The sequence below is a fragment of the Schistocerca nitens genome, chromosome 1, assembly GCF_023898315.1.
Source record: "Schistocerca nitens isolate TAMUIC-IGC-003100 chromosome 1, iqSchNite1.1, whole genome shotgun sequence".
Taxonomy (NCBI): Eukaryota; Metazoa; Arthropoda; class Insecta; order Orthoptera; family Acrididae; genus Schistocerca; species Schistocerca nitens.
In genome coordinates, this window is record NC_064614.1 from 909,595,554 (window position 1) to 909,617,961 (window position 22,408).

Below are 22,408 nucleotides of genomic sequence, written 5' to 3' on the forward strand. Positions count from 1 at the left end.
CATTGTTACTTTGTGCCAGGAAGGGCTCTCAACAAGGGAAGTGCCCAGGCGTCTCGGAGTGAAACAAAGCGATGTTGTTCGAACATGGAGGAGATATAGATAGGAACTGTCGATGACATGCCTCGCTCAGGCCGCCCAAGGGCTACTACTACAGTGGATGACCGCTACCTACGGATTAGGGCTTGGAGGAACCATGAAAGCAACGCAACCATGTTGAATAATGAGTGTCGCTTATGCCTTCAACCAGACAACCGTCGGAGACGTGTTTGAAGGCAGCCCTGTCTGGCTGAACACTTTAGACACACTGTCCAGTGAATGTAGGAAAGTGAAGGTTCCCCGCTGTTTCGAGGTAGCATTATGTGGGGCCGACGTACGCCGCTGATGGTCGTGGAAGGCGCAGAAACGGCTGTACGATACGTGAAATCCATCCTCCGACCGATAGTGCAACCATATCGGCAGCATATTGGCGAGAGATTCGACATCATGGACGACAATTCGAGCCCCCATCGTGCACATCTTGTAAAAGACTTCCTTCAGGATAACGATATCGCTCGACTAGAGTGGTCAGCATGTTCTCCACACATGAACCCTATCGGACATGACTGGGATATGAAACTTTCTGGCAGAATAGAACTGTGTGCCGGACCGAGACTCGAACTCGGGACCTTTGCCTTTTGCGGGCAAGTGCTCTACTACCTGAGCTACCCAAGCACGACTCACGCCCCGTCCTCACAGCTTTACTTCTGCCAGTACCTCGTCCCCAACCTTCCAAAGTTTACAGAAGCTCTCCTGCGAACCTTTCAGAACTAGCACTCGTGAAAGAAAGATATTGAGGAGACATGGCTTAGCCATAGCCTGGGGGATGTACGATCAGTGAACACACTTTTTCGTGACTTTACGTATGATGTTTTTCCGCTTTCCGTGTCTGTATTATAAATGTCCATTACGGTGCCTCTTGAAACACCATACACTTCGGCCCCCTTGGTTACGGAAGCACGCACCATAGGAGCATCAACAGTTTGCCCATGTTCGAATTCGCTTCCGATATATAACCAGACAGAAAACTATTCTCACCGCGACTGACACTTGTATGCATTGAGGGCACTTCTCAGACGCCGTTCGTGGTCAAATACAACAGCGCCACCTGCATTCTTCGCTAGCATCTGCATTTATGTTCAAGCACGCATTTTTCGCTGCGTTGTCGTATTTTTGTCCAGCACCTGTATCACCATACTGTGCAAACCCCGATGTTGTGAAGTGCAATTTTGTATTCAATCTTTCGAAGCATAATTGCCGTTTACACAAAAGAAAGATGGCACAAGTAGTAACAGGTTTGTTTCATTCGCGGAAAATAATCGCGGAAATGAATGTACTAAATTGGCCGACACTCGAAAAGAAACGAAATTCATCCCGCGAAAGACTAAATTCCAAATGTCACTGACTGCCCTCAAAACATTGCTTCCCCCAGCATCAATCAGGGTCCCCTGCCCTCTGCATTACGCACAATCATAACACTGCAGTATATTTCTCTTACTACTATATACAGTTTCTTGGACACCTCGTACCACGTCATGTACGGATCCTTAACCAGTCCAAAGATGTCTGATGTACTTGAGGATGTAATTGAGGAAGGCCATGCACCTTAGGTAGAATAAGGTTGCGCACAGCAGAGTAAAATCAGTACGGTGCCTCTGGCTGTTGCACTCTTAGTCATGTTCGTATGCTGCTGCTCCTTATGATATTGTTGTAATCGTACAAATGAAAGTATTTGCTCTTCGGAAATCCGTCCCTCTTGTGTGTCTGTTAGCCTGGTTAAAGACAGGACTACATTAGGAGCTAACGTTTGATTTAAGTAAATCAGATTTCTTACTGGAAGTATCGCTTATGATATCTCTGGCCTGTACAACTGTGGCTGCGTAATCTGCAATTCGGTTCTCCGGTAACGGAGGCTGACAAGGTGAACGTCAGGTCTGTTATATTACAGTCTGTCCCGTATACGAGGGTGAGTGAGAAGTCGCTTCGCAGTTTTAAACGTTTATAAATTTCTTATTAATGAATATTTGCATACGGAACAAGCTGAAGTGAGTTTTCAGGATCATGAGAACATGTGTAATACACAACAATTCCATACATATGTTCCTTCATTGTCGACCAACCGACGCAAAGGTATACGAATGTCATCAACTGATTACTGCAGGAAGGTCACAGGTTCATTTTCGGACATACAACTAAGACCTTCTTCTCTAATTCGTGCAAGTTTGATCGGTCACCTCCTCTTCTTTGGCCCGACAAGAACGAGTCACAAGGGGTGAGGTCGGCACTTCACGGAGGCCATTCATGGTGTCCTCCCCGTCCGAGCCAACATCTTGGAAAATGTTCATCCAACTGTAACGAGCGATGCGGGCAAAACGAGGTGGTGCTCCGTCTTACTGGAAAAGGATGTCAGCAACGTTGTCCCATTATGACAGCAGTGACCAAACGTCTTCTTTCAGCACCTGGCGATACCGGTTCCTGTTCATGGCGTCCTACAATCTGAATTTACCAATGAAACGATATGCAGTCATACGGCACCAGATTGTCGATTTTGATCGATTTCGTGATTTTTTATTTATCATTCCTGGATTTGTTTCTGCTTCATAATGGTAGGGATGTAGATTGATTAGTCCCCCAACGTGAATATCCACCTCCCCGCTCCAAATAATATTCTAGAACATATCCGGCCAATCGTTATGCCATGACACTATAATTTCCCCATATTCACCAGCCTGTCACAATACTCTAACTATAGCTCCTTAAGGGATTTCCAGGGTTTCCAGATGAGATCCTTTCTTACACAACACGCAGCGTGTGCCTGCTGACTGCACTCTCACGAGCTGCCTGGCGTGTTAATTTACCAGGACAGTGCGTGATTCGCGCCAGCGAAGGTCGTCCTTCTCAAGATTTATCCGCAACTGACACAGCTGTCATTAGCTTGGTGCGACAATTTCTAATTTTTTTAGCACCAAGTGTGGCACAGGGACCATGAACACCCCACCAGCATTGCTGAAAAAGGCGTCACGACCTGGGCGCGCTCTTGGAAAGTCAACTTTCCTGCCATCTAGTCGCTCGTCGTTCACTGTAAGAAGATGCTACACACGATCAACGTATTCTCAGGAATACTGTAACAAAACGTAACAATGTTCATTAGTAAATATCAACAATCACCAAACTTATTGACAATTAAAACTAGGGAGTGACTTCTCATCCACACTGTAATTTTTTCACTTCGATGCATTTCCAACTTTTTGGCTCCAGTGATCCTGCCCCGCTCGCAGTAGTTTCCTACTACAACTTCGGCGTCATTTATACAATAAACCCAGTGCGGACCCTCTTGCTGGAGAGAGGGTCGCGGCTGTAGAATGTAACGTGGGCAATCCTGACTTCTGCCCTCTCCTCGCTTGTGATGTTGCCCGTATCAATCGCCTGGGTCGAGCCGATTGTAGCCATCTCCCTTTGAGAGTGTTGGAGTTGGTTTAGTGACGTCGCCACTATCACCGGCCTCTGAGACCAGCAATACCTCTTTTGTTTTAACTCCGACGAACTTCTACAAGGTTCCCCATCTTTAGAGGTGTGAGTGTATGGCGATACACTTGAAACCTGGAATCGAACCGATAAGTACTATCGCACTAGATCAATCATATCTTTTGCTCTACATCATTATTGAGCTTAAGGGTCGGGCTGTAAATGATGAGTCATAGGTAGCAATTGCATTTCATTAATCATTTCTTAAATATAGTACGAAAGCATGGGGACAAACTGTTCAAGAGCAAAATCACAGCAGTATGTTGAAAATGTAACATTCATAAAATTCATTCGTACTTCCTGAACTTAAGAAAATAATATATTCTCTTAAAAATAAAAGCACATTTGGTTTTGACGGTGTTTCCAACAGAGTATTAAAAGTTGTTCCCATGTAATGAGCCTAGTCTTATCTGAACCGTATAATGCATCACTAACTCAAGGCATTCTTCCAAAGAGACTGAAATATGCCGTTGTTAAAATCCTCTTTAACAAAGGTTACAAGATACAGGGTGTTTAAAAAATGACCGGTATATTTGAAACGGTAATAAAAACTAAACGAGCAGCGATAGAAATACACCGTTTGTTGCAATATGCTTGGTACAACAGTACATTTTCAGGCAGACAAACCTTCGAAATTACAGTAGTTACAATTGTCAACAACAGATGGCGCTGCGGTCTGGGACACTCTATAGTACGATATTTTCCACATATCCACCATGCGTAGCAATAATATGGCGTGGCGTAGTCTCTGATTGAAATTACCCGAAACCTTTGACAACGTGTCTGGCGGAATGGCTTCACATGCAGATGAGATGTACTGCTTCAGCTGTTCAATTGTTTCTGGATTCTGGCGGTACACCTGGTCTTTCAAGTGTCCCCACAGAAAGAAGTCACAGGGGTTCATGTCTGGCGAATAGGGAGGCCAATCCACGCCGCCTCCTGTATGTTTCGGATAGCCCAAAGCAATCACACGATCATCGAAATATTCATTCAGGAAATTAAAGACGTCGGCCGTGCGATGTGGCCGGGCACCATCTTGCATAAACCACGAGGTGTTCGCAGTGTCGTCTAAGGCTGTTTGTACCGCCACAAATTCACGAAGAATGTCCAGATAGCGTGATGCAGTAATCGTTTCGGATCTGAAAAATGGGCCAATGATTCCTTTGGAAGAAATGGCGGCCCAGACCAGTACTTTTTGAGGATGCAGGGACGATGGGACTGCAACATGGGGCTTTTCGGTTCCCCATATGCGCCAGTTCTGTTTATTGACGAAGCCGTCCAGGTAAAAATAAGCTTCGTCAGTACACCAAATGCTGCCCACATGCATATCGCCGTCATCAATCCTGTGCACTATATCGTTAGCGAATGTCTCTCGTGCAGCAATGGTAGAGGCGCTGAGGGTTTGCCGCGTTTGAATTTTGTATGGATAGAGGTGTAAACTCTGGCGCATGAGACGATACGTGGACGTTGGCGTCATTTGGACCGCAGCTGCAACACGGCGAACGGAAACCCGAGGCCGCTGTTGGATCACCTGCTGCACTAGCTGCGCGTTGCCCTCTGTGGTTACCGTACGCGGTCGCCCTACCTTTCCAGCACGTTCATCCGTCACGTTCCCAGTCCGTTGAAATTTTTCAAACAGATCCTTTATTGTATCGCTTTTCGGTCCTTTGGTTACATTAAACCTCCGTTGAAAACTTCGTCTTGTTGATACAACACTGTGTTCTAGGCGGTGGAATTCCAACACCAGAAAAATCCTCTGTTCTAAGGAATAAACCATGTTGTCCACAGCACACTTGCACGTTGTGAACAGCACACGCTTACAGCGGAAAGACGACGCACAGAATGGCGCACCCACAGACTGCGTTGTCTTCTATATCTTTCACATCACTTGCAGCGCCATCTGTTGTTGAAAATTGTAACTACTGTAATTTCGAAAGTTTGTCCGCCTGAAAATGTACTGTTGTCCCAAGCATATTGCAACAAACGGTGTATTTCTATCGCTGCTCGTTTAGTTTTTATTGCCGTTTCAAATATACCGGTCATTTTTGAAACACCCTGTAGATGACAATAATTACTGACCTCTTTCACTGGCGACATCATTCTCCAACATTTTTGAAAATATGATAAATTCTAGAATAGTATCTCACTTTAGTAACAATAATATTTCCAGCAAGTCACCGTTTGGGTTCCAGAAGGGTTGCTCTACTGCGATGCCATTTACACATTCATTCACCAGATTTTACAAGCATTAAATAACAAAATAGCGCCTGTTTGTATTTTCTGCGACCTGTCTAAGGCATTTGACTGTGTGAATAACAGTATTCTCATAGATAAATTGACGTTTTATGGGACTGATGATATATCCAACCAATTGATAATGTCACATCTAACCAAAATAATGCAGAAAATTCTAATTATCTATTCATGCAATATAGTCCAGGACACAATTCTCACTGGGGAGAAAACAGGTATGGGTTCCCCAAGGTTCAATTTGTTTCGGCAATTATTTATAACCTCTTCAACCAGTTACGTGAAAGGGATAATGTAACCCCTAGACTACGCAACAGAAGGAAACAAGTGACGACAGAAGAGGGCGAAGTAAATGTTCTTGCAGCTATTGCAGTTGATCCACATGCTAGCTCCCAAGCCACTGGCTTCCAGTCCATTCTATGAAAACCGCACATGAATATCACTTCCATTTCTGCAGTATTTTCGGTGCAAGTTTTAGTTGATTAACCCTGTATTCTCATTGGTTTTATACATTATGTGCGACTCTGTTCCGTATCTTAGAAACAATAACAAACCAAGTGCTTCATCAAGAAGTAACTCTACTTTTACTGTGTGTTTCTGACTGAGATTTACGCAAGTGTTAGATTCTTTCATCATTCAATAATGCCAAAACCTATGCAGTGTAAGTGACAAATGGCTCTGAGCACTATGGGACTCAACTGCCGTGGTCATTAGTCCCCTAGAACTTAGAACTAGTTAAACCTAACTAACCTAAGGACAACACAAACATCCATGCCCGAGGCAGGATTCGAACCTGCGACCGTAGCGGTCTTGCGGTTCCAGACTGCAGCGCCTTTAACCGCACGGCCACTTCGGCCGGCTGTAAGTGACGTAACAAGTGCAGTATGGGCTACATATTTCCACATGGTGTCAACAGATGAACATCCCATTCATCATCTCGCCACATTAGCTAGTGTAAATATCTATAGGCTCAGGGGGATAACAACCCCTTCTTCCAATTTGTATCCTGGATGTTGTCAAGCCGGCTTACAGGTTTCTGGCCGATCCTGAACTGCTAAAAGATGTGTTCATGGCAAAATCCAGAATTCAAATGAGCCTCTAAATTCACTCGTGTGAAAACAGTACCCTGAAACCATATTTCCATCCGCCAAAGTTGTCAGAATTGCTACTTATGATCAAGACCTTGTATCTAATAATGGGAACGTAGGGAGGATGAAGGTATTAGAGTGGACATTAAGATACGAAATTTCACTCAAGGAATCTTGAGAAATATAGCTTTACAGCTCCTCTCTGCAACCGAAAATTCAGTTGAAGACCTGCTAAGGGAGAGCAGGCAGAGAACAAGAAACCAGAAGGAAAGCTTTGAAGGGAAAGAGGACCCAGAGTACAATTCTGGGGCCCTCTGAAGAGGTAACGTAAGAAAAAGCGTTAGGTTGAACTTTAAATGGCATTTCCCGAAAAATCTGTTTTTGAAGTTCACGTTCCCTTTCCTCAGAATCTATTAAAGGTAAAATTATGAAATTTTGTAAATTTATTTCTATAAATCCAATAAATATTGTTTCCAGAGCAAATTTTGAAATTCTGAGTGTAAGCTCAAATTTGAGACGAAGTGCTTGGAATTTTGCTAGAATTATACAATTCTCCTATTCGATATATTCAAAAACCCTCATGAGAGAAACTTACTATATTCAAGAGATTAAATAGGGAATATTTAGTAGAAATCTCTTAGATAGTTTACTAGAAAAAGGAATATAATTCATGTTTTGAAAAACTCAGTAAAAAAGTTAAATATATACAATCCAATGAACGTAACATAACTGTAATAATTTCATGTAAAGCATGGTACAAAATTTCATTGTCTATGTTCAAAATCGTGGGTTTAGTGCATCGGGTAGTGTCTTTCAACTTAAAAATATACTACACTTTGTTCCAAACTGGTTACGGATTAGTGTGCCATTCCGTGGTGGCTTTATTCCTCCTCGCCATATCAATCACTCTTTCTATCGTAACATTTAGTTCCCAGATGCCAGCAGTCCTAAAAACCGTATCAGCATTCTTTCCTCTGCGTCTAACAAACCTCTTATGTCGCCGTACGATATGTGGTACCTACTTCCACTATCTGCTGCATCTGCCCGCTGCATTTTTTCGTACGATTAGTACGACTTACTATACTCTCTTCTAATGTTTTTCAGTAGTTTTATCTGTCATCATAATTCTATAAACACATTACCTAGCGGTCTCACCTCGTTACGCATCTTCCAAGCGTTCATGGTCAGTTTCAGTCTGCAACGATGGCTTGTGCATTCTACATCCTCCTGTCTCTTTCCAGTTTCCATTGGTAGTACCCGCGCCCCCATGTCACACCTGGTGAATAGTCAGAACACCGGCATGACAAGGACTTGCCACAACTCTACATCGACCCGCGGCAAGCTGGGAACAGGGAATTCCCATCACTTCTCTCCCCCTTTCGAAAGGTCCACCGTCTTGTAGATATACGCAAGAAAAAACAATTCTAAAATACCTGACTTACATACAAACGAAAAGAAAACTATAACACTACAAATAAAGTGAAACAAATCATTCTCCCCATTCTCACAACCACTCTATACATATCTTATGCTTCCACATTAACCTCTAAGTAACACTCCACCCAATGCAAATTTTCAACTCTCGCCTTCTTCCAACTACCCATAGTTTTCAACTAGACTAATGGCGATGCTTCAGGTACCCATCATGATCTATAATTGTAGCGTTGTCGTTGTTGCTGTTGTCGTAGTCTTCAGTCTGAAGACTGCTTTGATGCAGCTCTCCACGCTACACTACCGTGCGCAAGCCTCTTCGTCTCCGAATAACTACTGCAACATACATCCCTTCGAACCTGCACATTGTATTCATCTCTCGTTTTACTCCCACGTTTCGTTCCATTAGTAAGCTGGCGATCCCTTATGTTTCAGACTGTCATATCAACTGATCCCTTCTTGTCAACTTATGACAGAAATTTATTTTCCCTCCCAATTTTGTTCATTATCTCCTCATTAATTACATTATCTACCCATCTAATCTTCAGCATTGTTCTGTATCACCACATTTCTATAGCTTCTATTCTGTTACTGTCTGAACTGTTTATCATCCACGTTTCACTTTCATACAAGACTATACACCAGTCAAAAACATTCAGAAAAGACTTCCTAATACTTAAATCTATATGCGATACTAACAAATTTCTCTTCTTCAGAAACACCATTGCCTTTCCAGATTTTATATCCTCTCTTCTTCGGCCGTAATCATTTATTTTATTACACAAATAGCAAAATTCATCTACTACTTTTAGTGTCTCGTTTCCTACACTAATTCTCTCAGCTTCCCCTGATTGACTACATTTCATTACCCTTGTTCTTTCGTTTAACTGATCTCTCAAGCTCTTTGCTGTCTCTGACAGAACTAAAATGTCATCAACAATATTTTATTACTTTACCCTGAACTTTAAATCCTTCTCCAAATTTTTCGTTGGTTTCCTTCGCTGTTTGTTCAATGGACAGACTGAATAACATCGGGGATAGTCTACAACCTTGTCTCACTCCCTTATCAGCCACTGCTTCCGTTTCATGCCCTTCGAATGCCGGCCGCGGTGGTCTAGCGGTTCTAGGCGCGCAGTCCGGAACCGCGCGACTGCTACGGTCGCAGGTTCGAATCCTGCCTCGGGCATGGATGTGTGTGATGTCCTTAGGTTAGTTAGGTTTAAGTAGTTCTAAGTTCTAGGGGACTGATGACCACAGATGTTAAGTCCCATAGTGCTCAGAGCCATGCCCTTAGAATCGTGTAACTGCCGTGTGGTTTCTGTACAGGTAGTATGTAACTTTTCGCTACCTCTATTTTACCGCTGCTACCTTCTGAATATCAAAGTGTGTATTCCTGTCAGGACTGTACAAAAGCTTTTTCCAAATCTACAAAATCTAGAAAGTGTGCCTTTCCTCAAGCTATCTCATAACGTAAGTTGAAGGATTAGTATTACCTCGTGTGCTCCTACATCTCTCCGGAATCTTCCTCTATATCGGCTTATACCACTTTTTTCATCCCCCTGTAAATAAATCATGTAAGTATTTTGCAGTCGTGACTTATTAAACTGACATAGACACCCCTCAGCACTTGTTTCCTTTGGAGTAAGAATTAGTACATCATTTTTGAAATCTGAAGGTATTTCTCCTGTCTCATATATACTGAAACGCCAAAGAAACTGGTATAGGCACGTGTATTCAAATACATAGATATATATAACGACGACTACAGAGAATCATTCGTGACAGAAGTGCAACCCTTCCGCAAACTACTGCAGATTTCAATGTTGGGTCATCAAGAAGTATCAACGTGGGAACCATTCAACGAGACATCATCGATACGGGCTTTCGGGGCCGAAGGCCCACTCTTGTAACCTTGATGACTGCTCGATACAAAGCTACATGCCTTGACCCGTCAACACCGACATTGGACTGTTGATGAAGGGAAACATGTTGTCTGGTCGGACGAGTCTCGTTTAAAATTGTATCGATCGGATGGACGTGTACGTATATGGAGGAACCTCACGAATCCGTGGACCCTTCATGTCAGCAGGGCACTGTTCAAGCTGGTGGAGGCAGTTAAAGGCGTGGGGCATGTGCAGTTGGGGTGATATAGGACCCTTGATTCTTATAGAAACGACTCTGACAGGTGACACGTACGTAAGTATCCTGTCTGATCACCTGCATCCATTCATGTCCATTGTGCAATCCGACGGACTTGAGCAATTCCAGCAGGACAATGCGACACCCCACAGGTCCAGAATTGCTACAGAGTGGCTCCAGGAACACTATTCTGAGTTTAAACACTTCCGATGGCCACAAAAATCCCCAGACATGAACATTATTGAGCATATCTGGGATGTTTTACAACGTGCTGTTTGGAAGAGATCTCCGCCCCCTCTTACTCTTACGGATTTACGGACAGCTCTGCAGGATTCATGGTGTCAGTTCCCTCCAGCACGACCTCAGAAATTAGTGGGGTCTATGCCACGACTTGTTGTGGCGCTGCTGCGTGCCCCACAGGGGCCCTACGCAATATTATATAGTTGTACCAGTTTTCTTTGGCTCTTCAGTGTATCTTACATGCTATGTGGAATGGCTGGCTGTCCCAAGGATTTCAGTAGTTCAGACTCAAGTCTTTCATTGCTCAAACTCTTCTCACTGTATAATATATCTCATCTAATCTGCAGTTAGGTCCTCTTCCATTTCTGTAATATTGCCTTCATTTCCCTTGTATAGCCGCTCTTTACACTCATTGTACCTTCCAGCTTTCCCTTCTTTGCTAAGCACTGGTTTTCCGTCTGAGCTCTTGATATTCATACAGCTGTTTCCTATCAATCTTATTTTTAAACGTTTGCGTTCCCTTTCGCCTGCTTCAGTTGCTACGTTTTTGTATTTTATCTTTTCATTCTTAAGCAAGGAAGTATTTTATCTCCTGCGCTTTTTAATGTTGTGATAGAGGGAATGAATACGGCAGTTAAGGATATAGTAAAAGAAAAAGACAAAAAGATGATTTTTGCAGATGATATGGCAATATGGGGTGATAAAGAGATAGATGTACAGTTACAGCTTGATGCGTGGAAGGAAATAATGAAAAGGTATGGATTAAAAATAAATAAAGATAAGAGTGAAGTAATGGTATTTGGAAGAGAGAAAGGAATCAATGGAAATATTACCCTGAATGGAGAACCCCTCAAAGTGGTAGAAAGCTACACTTATTTAGGGAGTGAAATATCTAGGGATGGAAGAATAACTAACGAAATTAATAGGATGTTACAGAAGGGAGGCAATTTCTACCAAACAATAAAACATCTGATTTGGAGTAATGGAGTTTCAGAAAGAGCAAAACTCCCTATGTATAAGAATTATTACATCCCTATTGTCACGTATAGTGGAGAAACATGGACAATGACAGAAAGGGACTGGAGCAGACTGCAAGCAGGGGAAATGAAATTTCTCAGAGCAGTTAAGGGAAAAACAAGAATGGACAGAGTAAGGAATGTAGAGACTAGAAAGGACCTCAAACAAGAAAGTATGAGAGAAGAAATTGAAAGAAAGAGATTAAGATGGTATGGGCATGGTAAGAGGATGCATGGGCAGAGACTCCCCAAAATTATGGAAGAACTAAAGATGGATGGGAAAAGACCTAGAGGGCGCCCAAGAACATGGTGGGAAATGGGATTAAGAATATCTGTTGAAAGGAGAGGTGTGACCTGGCAGCAAGGGGAGGAAGAAAAGTGGTGGGAGGACCGAGCCAAATGGAGAGGACTCGTCAGCAGCCAGACCTGGCAGTAGCTGGAGCGGGATTCGGATATAGATAGATAGATAGATCTTTTCATCACATAAACGGAATATGATTTGTGATATCCAAGGATTTCTATTAGACTTTGTCTTTTTGCCTCTTAGATCGTTAGCTCCCTTCTCTATTTACCATCTCGAAGCTATCCATTCGTCCTCTACTGTATTCTTTTTTCCTGTTTGAGTCAATCGCTGCTCAATGTTCCCTCCGAAAATCTCAACGACAACCATTGCACAAGTCGGTAATTGGAGTTCGACGGTGACTGGTAACATTTGTTTCAGCTATCTGATGTGGCCCTTGATATCCAATTACTGGAGACCAGATTGTATACATTCGCATGTTGCAAATATATTTGCATATTTGGCTCCTTTTCATCGGCTACTGCACACTTGTAAGTAGGCTGTTTAGGTTTTTATATTGGTAACACCACATAGCGCTCTGTATGAAAATCACTGCTGTGCTGTGTGCCGTCTGTGGCTGGTTGGTATTGTTGAAATATTCGCTATTGTAGTGATGGACAGTTGGCTGTTAACAGCGCACAGCGTTTCGCAGTTGGAGGTGAGCCGCCAGCAGTGGTGGATGTGGGGAGAGAGATGGCAGAATTTTAAGAGCGGACGATTTGGACGTGTGTCCGCCAGAAAGAGTACATTTCTAATACTGGATATCATATATATATATATATATATATATATATATATATATATATATATATATATATATATATAATGAGTTTTGAACACTATTAAGGTAAATACATTGTTTGTTCTCTATCAAAATCTTTCCTTTGCTAAGTATGCCTATCAGTAGTTAGTGCCTTCTGTAGTTAGAATCTTTTATTTAGCTGGCAGTAGTGGCGCTCGCTGTATTGCAGTAGTTCGAGTAATAAAGATTTTTGTAAGTGATTCATGAAAGGTATAGGTTATTGTTAGTCAGGGCCATTCTTTTGTAGGGATTTTTGAAAGTCAGATTGCGTTGCGCTAAAAATATCGTGTGTCAGTTTAAGCACAGTCATTTTTCTAAGGGGACGTTTCACACTTTATAACTAAAAACTAGTGAAGATGCATATTTCCACAATGTTTACAGTATTTTAAAAATCTAGACGGGCAGACTCTGGTTCGATGTCTTTTTGGTGTCTCAAAGAGAGAGACCGCGACCTGCAACTACGTGCGATCGCTAACCTAGAGGCTACTCGCTAGCGGACTTGTGACTGAAAAGGAACAGGCAGGCAGAGTCAATGCGCCGGCCGCCCGCGCCCCGCTTACTCGCATCCCCTGTCGTACCGCACGCGTCGCAACAATTTAATTAAAGAATTTGTCAGTCGCACGTACATTGTTTCAGCTTAGTTTCCGTATTATTTGTACAACGTTTACGTGTAGCATGTTGTGCACCATGCCACTCAAAACAAGAAATGTCATGCGTGGATAGCTGACCATCCTGGAACATTTACATATCACGAAAATGTTTTGTATTGTCAAGTTTGCGAGAAATATGTTTCGTACAAAAAATTGTTTCAAATAGACCAGCATGTCAAGACAAGTCTTCATACCACAAAAATAGAAAAGACGGGCCCACGAAAAACTTTTGACAGAGGCGGGTAGCAGCAGCACGGATTTAACCTCCAAAGGTAAACAAAAGAATCGCTTTATCCTGGGTCTATGTAAAGAATAAGTAATATTCCTCTTCACAAACATACAGACTCTAGCCTCAAAGGTTTCCTGAGCAAATATTGCTTAAATTGAAATTTACCATTTGAATTAACACTGCGTAAAAAATGCATACCGACATGTTCTGGAAGAAATACGCAGTGAACGCAAGGACAACATAATTTAGATTAGATTTCAGTTGACGAAACTAATAAAACTTGCTGCCGTTACATTGCAAATTTAATTGTTGGTGCGTTAAAACAAGAGCCTTCTTCTTGATATTTAGTGGTCTGGAAAGAACTTGAAAAGACAAATCATTCTACGACCGCCAGATTTGTGAATGTGGGTATTAGATAAATATTTCCAGATTATTCGGCATATGAAAGGGTGTTTGTGTTTCTCTCAGATGCTACTCCCTATGTGGTCAAAGCAGGTGAAGCCCTCCTAGTATGCGACGTGCTTTGCTCACGGAGTACATCGCCGTTCTGAAGAAGTACGATCCACGTTGGGAATGTAATTAAACTGATTTCATGCACAAAGAAAGTGTTTCTTAAGGCACGTGATTGCATCAAAACCTACAAACAAATACAACAAAATATGCGTTCACCTGACGAACCAGTGATAACTCGTTAGGGACGTGGGTCGAAGATGTACTATTTTGCGATGAACCTTTCGAAGGCATCAGACGCGCAGTAAGAGACTTCGACAGCGCAGAGGCAGTGAGAGTTTCCTAGTGCAAGGAAGCATTTAATATTCCAGAATTGAAGAAAATAAAAAAAAATTGTTATGATTAGCACTCATTTTGCTCATATACCTGCGAGTATTAAAAAAATGGTGTTGAATGAATCTATTCAGTTAATGAATATAATTAGTCTAGTGAAATCCTTATTGCTGGATATATTCCCGAGAAAATGTAAAGGAACTTTGAAAACATTTTGAATGACAACCCATACTTTGAACCCTTGACCCAAATTGATAATTTTAGTAATGAGATAGGTGAATTTTTGCCACAAACAATAAATGCAACATAGCGCCCAAATTAAAATACTGCCCAGATACCTCAGCTAATGTAGGGCGGTCCTTTTCGCTTATAAAAGTGTTTCGAATGATCGAAGGCACAATTTTAGTATCGAACATTTGGAACAGTGACTGATCGTTTATGTTTACAGTACTAGCAAAATGAAAATAATTTGTAACTTTAGTCTAATAATATTAATTTAACGTTACTGTTGTTAAAAAAATTCCTGATTGTGTGTTGTATTTAAAATAAAATATCACCGAGTTCTTGTGCGTGCCCTTCAGCGTGTGATATATCTCACAGTTGGGACCTGTGGATATCGACTTTTTCTTGGCGACTATGTCGCATTGCATTTGCTTGTTAACGATAACAATAGCAAAGAAGAAACAGTATTTGAAACACGATGTTACTTCTTTTTTACAATTTTTTCATAAACTAATCTCAAAAAATACCCTGCTGAGCCTCTACTAAAAGTATACAGATCGTGAGATCAGCATTCTAAATGTCCCGATTTTCCACGTGACCGGCGCTCTTCCTCGTAACCGACGTACAAAGGTCCAACTTCGAGATATCTCTCATGCTGTAACTATTGTTGCGGCCGCACACTTCATACATCGTAGCGCATACTGCATCGGCATCCCACTTCACTTCCAACCAACACGGGATGCCTGCATCACAGGGCGTATATTCACCAGGAAAACCTACGTTGTCTGTGTTGTCAATCCAAACATTTAACGGCGGCCACAATACAATACAACACCAGGTCTCCTCCACCAACGACCGCCAGGGACCGCTATCCGTTCGCGGAGCCTGCAGAACAGCTTCACCAGAGGTCGCAGCTAGCCCAGGAACGACTTTCATACGCCAGGCACGTGATCGCAAGTAGCTCCGGCAAATACATCCGCCAAACGGGCTTTATAGGGCGGCGCAGTGCCGGCAAAGGACAGCTGGACGTACCGCTTGGAAGTGTACAGAGCTGCAGCCACGGCCAAGCGCCTCTTCTAGCTGTCAGATCTACTGCAGTTGGACGTGGTATAGTCGACATACTGACGTTGTAGAATTGTTTTATCGTGATCTCTCACTGTGAAGAGACGGGTCTTTTCTATTATCAATTGTTGTTTTATATTTGCGACGATCTGCAGTTGGGATTGAATCTGTTGCTCTTTCGGAGATTGTATTATTGTTTCGTTTTTGTGGGTCCAATAAATGGTTTTGGACTTGTGTTTTCCGCATTTCTATTCTTCTAGCGCAGATACTTCACCAACTTTTTTTATTATTTTATCTTGCATTTTACACTTTTCCTGCACATTTTAAGCATTTTTCGTGCATATTTTGAGCTTCTTATGTTACATATAATACAGTCTCCACTAATTGCGAACTACGTGGTCGTAAGCCTCCGGGATGTAAGGGCTCAACAACATTACCCACTGACCGACTGTACACTACAGCAATTTGCCCAAACGATTTCCAAACTGCTTTTGGTGTTTCAAGGATCTGGAATTTGCTCCCTGAATGCGCTTCCATATTTCCGTCAAAGTGTTAGCAAAATTGTTGGCAGACTCTCTGTTCATTCCAACCTTTGGTCTTATCTTGTCAAAAAGCGACAGCATGCACCTCCCATAAAGTGCCTCATAAGATAAAGGCCCCGTTCCAGAATGGATGTCTGAATTGTGTGCAACCACAACAAATGATAGAGCTGCGTCCCAATCGTTATGCTGTGAGTTCACATAATGAGCAGCACTCTCCCGATTGTGTGATGCACAGTCTCTGTTCTACAATTAGCCTGAGAGTCCAGCGGACTTGTTCGTAACTTTCAAACCTTTAGCAAATTACACAGCTGTTTTAACAAATCTGGCATTAAATTTGTCCCTTGGTCTGTTGTTATCTTTTCTGCCACCGCAGATCTGAGCTGCTCACCAATGATTATATGTTACCATTGGTGCCAGTATATTAGGGCGTTTGCAACCATTTCCACATATCAAGAAAAATAAATAGTAAAAGTCAACAACAATGGATTCCTTGCCAGACTCTCGTTAAATTGTCCAAGCATGTCTTACCGAATTACTTGAAATGTTCCTTTTCTTCTGGTTTCCTTTGCAGAGATATTTACTTATGGCTTATATCTACCCATTGCGCACGCTCTATGTAACCTCCCATGTATTGATCCCCATCTTCTTCGACTTCCATCAGTAGCTCTCCTTTTGTTCTATAATCCATATCCCCCACAATACGTGATTATGTACTTCTTTCAGAACTTCTTCTTTTAGTTCTCCTGGCACTACTACCCACAGCCCCAACCAATCAGTGCATTGTGGGTGCGACTTGTGCAGTTTACATACCGCGTCAGCGGCTTGGCCTGCCTTCTATGGTGGAAAGCCATAGTCCAGTGTTTGTATCAGTGTTATCTTTTCTCTTAAACCGTCCATATTTGCGTGGTTCTCACCAGCGTTGTGTACAACTTCAAACTCGAACTCTGCCAGCCTCTATGCCAATTTCGTCAGTGAGCTAAAAGGAAGCCCCAACAGCAACTTAAGACCTATATAGTCAGTTACTACTTTAAACTTCTTTCCACACAAATTACAATGAAAGTACGTAATTCCGTATATCACGCTAAGCATCTCTTTCTCTGCTGTAAAGTAACTTTCCTTCTCTCTGCTCAATTAGCTAGAGGCATATGCTACCACACGATCCTCTTACTTTACTATTTGACTGAGAACATACCCTACAGCTCGACTGGAAGCATCACACGAGACAAAGATTTCTTCATAGTACGGAAGAATTAGTACTGGTCTTAACGTTAATGCTCTCTTTAACTCCATGAATGCGTCTTACTATTCCTTCACTCATTCTAACTTTGCATCCTTTCCCAACAGTTGTGTAAAGGGTACCGTCACATCTGCAAATCGTTTCTGAATTTCCTGCAACAATCGGCTCAACCAAGACAGTTATTCCTTTACTAGGAATTGGAAATTCTATAGTACCTGTACCAACCTCCGATCCATCTTAACTCCTTCACACCTAATCACATGACCTAGATATAACATGTGACGTTGCAGAGTGACATTTCTTCATCTTCGATGTTAAATGTGCTGTTCGGAACCTCTCACAAACGTTACGCATGTTCTGTCATACCCTTCGTCAAAACAGCTACATCATCTATGTACACCACGCCCTTATATCATCTAGGTACACCATGCTCTAGCGAAGTTTGTCTCTTCAGTAATGTATCCAGCAAACGCTGAAATATTGCCGGAGCTTTCTTCAACCCAAACGGCGTCCTACGATATTGACAGTAGCCTCATGGGACCAAGAATGTTGTTTTCGGTCGACCTTCAGGGAATACCTCTACCTAAAGGTACACACTCCTCAGATCAAGGTAGAGAAGTACTTTCACTTCCCTAAGTTGTCAATAATGTCGGTAATGTTTGGTATCGGAAACACAATGGTTACACTTTTACTGTTAAGATGTCTGTAGCCACAGCAGAATCTATATCTTTTGGGATCATCTTGTGACTTCGTTGGCACGACCACCACGGTTACACCCCCCACCCCCATGGATAACTGCTCTTTTCTATTAGTCCATCTGCTAGTTGCTGATTGATGAATTGATAGCTTCAGGGTGTCTTGCGGCACAATAACATGCGATTTAATTCTTAGTTTGTTGACCAAAGTTCAAATGGTTCACCCCTTAAGATTGATTCACGTAGCGACAGTACTTCACTGGCGACAGCCTCCCCTAGGTGGAGCGTTGTCCCGCCAAGTTGTAAGGTTGTTACTTTAATTTGCTATGAAAGCGGTACTGACAAACAATAAAAGCGGTTTAAAAGCTGTGAGCTGTCTGGGGAAGTTAACCGTGCATTACTGTGCAACTGTTTCACCAGGTATCTAGTCTAGCTTACCAAATTCCCAACCAAACTAACATTAATTATAATATTTTAATAGTCATACAACAACCGGTAATATATATATATATATATATATATATATATATATATATATATATATATATATATATACTCCTGGAAATTGAAATAAGAACACCGTGAATTCATTGTCCCAGGAAGGGGAAACTTTATTGACACATTCCTGTGGTCAGATACATCACATGATCACACTGACAGAACCACAGGCACATAGACACAGGCAACAGAGCATGCACAATGTCGGCACTAGTACAGTGTATATCCACCTTTCGCACCAATGCAGGCTGCTATTCTCCCATGGAGACGATCGTAGAGATGTTGGATGTAGTCCTGTGGAACGGCTTGCCATGCCATTTCCACCTGACGCCTCAGTTGGACCAGCGTTCGTGCTGGACGTGCAGACCGCGTGAGACGACGCTTCATCCAGTCCCAAACATGCTCAATGGGGGACAGATCCACAGATCTTGCTGGCCAGGGTAGTTGACGTACACCTTCTAGAGCACGTTGGGTGGCACGGGATACATGCGGACGTGCATTGTCCTGTTGGAACAGCAAGTTCCCTTGCCGGTCTAGGAATGGTAGAACGATGGGTTCGATGACGGTTTGGATGTACCGTGCACTATTCAGTGTCCCCTCGACGATCACCAGTGGTGTACGGCCAGTGTAGGAGATCGCTCCCCACACCATGATGCCGGGTGTTAGCCCTGTGTGCCTCGGTAGTATGCAGTCCTGATTGTGGCGCTCACCTGCACGGCGCCAAACACGCATACGACCATCATTGGCACCAAGGCAGAAGCGACTCTCATCGCTGAAGACGACACGTCTCCATTCGTCCCTCCATTCACGCCTGTCGCGACACCACTGGAGGCGGGCTGCACGATGTTGGGGCGTGAGCGGAAGACGGCCTAACGGTGTGCGGGACCGTAGCCCAGCTTCATGGAGACGGTTGCGAATGGTCCTCGCCGATACCCCAGGAGCAACAGTGTCCCTAATTTGCTGGGAAGTGGCGGTGCGGTCCCCTACGGCACTGCGTAGGATCCTACGGTCTTGGCGTGCATCCGTGCGTCGCTGCGGTCCGGTCCCAGGTCGACGGGCACGTGCACCTTCCGCCGACCACTGGCGACAACATCGATGTACTGTGGAGACCTCACGCCCTACGAGTTGAGCAATTCGGCGGTACGTCCACCCGGCCTCCCGCATGCCCACTATAGGCCCTCGCTCAAAGTCCGTCAACTGCACATACGGTTCATGTCCATGCTCTCGCGGTATGCTACCAGTGTTAAAGACTGCGATGGAGCTCCGTATGCCACGGCAAACTGGCTGACACTGACGGCGGCGGTGCACAAATGCTGCGCAGCTAGCGCCATTCGACGGCCAACACCGCGGTTCCTGGTGTGTCCGCTGTGTCGTGCGTGTGATCATTGCTTGTACAGCCCTCTCGCAGTGTCCGGAGCAAGTATGGTGGGTCTGACACACCGGTGTCAATGTGTTCTTTTTTCCATTTCCAGGAGTGTGTGTATATATATATATATATATATATATATATATATATATATATATATATATATATATATATATAAAAGAGAATTTAAATAAAAAGAAATAAATCAGTTTATATTTGGAAATTTATTTTAACATCATTGAAATTTCAGCATATTAAACTTGAGTCATTACTAAGGTGGTGCCTTATTTAGGATTGTGAAAATGTGAGTTTGTAATCATACGGAACACATCAAATAGGGAGCCAAGATTGGGAGACTACATACAACACTGCATTCATAAAATAACACACAAAGAACGTTGAAACATATGCAAGAGGAAATTAACCACAACCAACCGATTCAATTTTCACCCAAAGAAGTTACGTTCGTAGCGCAATCCTGTTCGTCATGTAATTACCACACACTGGTATACTAAATTCATACTAACTCTCTGTGAAATCTTCCCGAAAAGAATAGCTGAGGGCTACGTTGATGCTTTCACCACATGCTTCACGTGGTCAACTTGGTTCACACAAAGAGTGTAACTCCACAATAATTTTGATAGTTAAAATAAATTACATCGAAACGCAATTTACTAAAGAAAAACCTTGAACTGGTTACTATCGTCTTACTATTATCCTGATGGGTCAAACAGTTATATAAGCACGTGGTACTGGTCTCGAAAAGTACACCCCACGTGGGTTGAACATAAAGAAAAGTTGCTATATTGAAAAATATTGTCAAGACGAGACGTTATAATCACACAAGCATTCGCATTTAAGATTGATGATCTTAGTTAGAGGTACTGATCAACACGTGGTTCCACTTTACTCACAAAGTAGTGACAAAGCAACTACCGGAAGATATTCTGAACTTCACACGCGAATTACACTGCGTTGCAATTTAAGATAACATTAGATATTTTAGAGATAAACCTGAAATAAAGGTGATTAAATTTTCAGTTAGGCTGAACTTAAGAAATCCATTGTCCTGCGGACTTAGCAGACACGCGCTTAGCCGGAGATCTTACCACTTCAGACGCTCGCCGCGGACAGACTGACCTGCGCTCCTACCGAGCGTGCTTCCCAAATACAAACGGAAGTGAGCAGAGAGGCAGCTTCCTATACCAACATGACAAGGGACAGACAGGACCATACTAAGCATAGAAACCTCTCTGCTTTTAGAAAGTGTTGCTACCTGTTCCGACGTTGGTCCTACTGTTCTCTAGCAGACAGGCTTGTCTGCCACCATCCAGCATGCAACTACAAATACATTTGCTCATTCATCCTCTCACACAGAAGGGAAGGGGGATGACAGTATTTTATCATATACAGTATATAAAAGAAAGCGGATGTAGGTTCCGTATGAGACTGTGTGACATGAATTACATATAAACTGTGTTTTAAAGTGTAGTAGTGTGACAGATCGTTCTTGTTTATGTGTAAAAGTAACACGTTCCACTACTCAGTCTCCTCCCAGATAGTCAGAAACGCCACAGTAAATTTAGAAGAGGAATTTATGCCGTAAATGACAACAGATTTAAGAAATTAACATGAAAGGAATCCAACAGAGACCTTTCATAACCCCAACGCTCCAGGAAAAGAGTGTGCAGGGAATTTTCTGGCCATGCTAGGACATTCCCAAGCAGGCTTCTCACACCCAACTTAAACCAAAAATGTAAAAAAAGGCAAAAGGTCACCAGCTACTTGCTAAAACACAATAATTTGAACACATCTTTAGAATCTAACAATTTCAAAGAGAAAAAAACAAGCTGTGACATCTATTTAAAAGATAGTGTAGACATAATTCGGTCAGCAAGTAAAAACAATGGTTCCTGTGTCATTAATATGAAAACAATTTCTGGTTGTTACTCTTATGGAGTTCACCAGTATTTGCTCATTGCAAGAGCCAACTGATCACAGGAAAGTTTATGACTGTTTATTAACAAGTAAAATTTATGAAAATAGCAAAGGTGCCACAGCAATTAAAAAAAACATGAAAATAACAACAGTATTATAAAGCAGAATATTACAATGCACAATCCGAAAAAGCCAAAGAAAATGATAAGAAGAGAAAAAATATGTTTTACAAAGTGGTTATCACAAAAAAATTCTATATCTTGTAATACTAATAATTTGTAGAATTAAAATAACTTTGTGGCACTAATTCAATGACTCT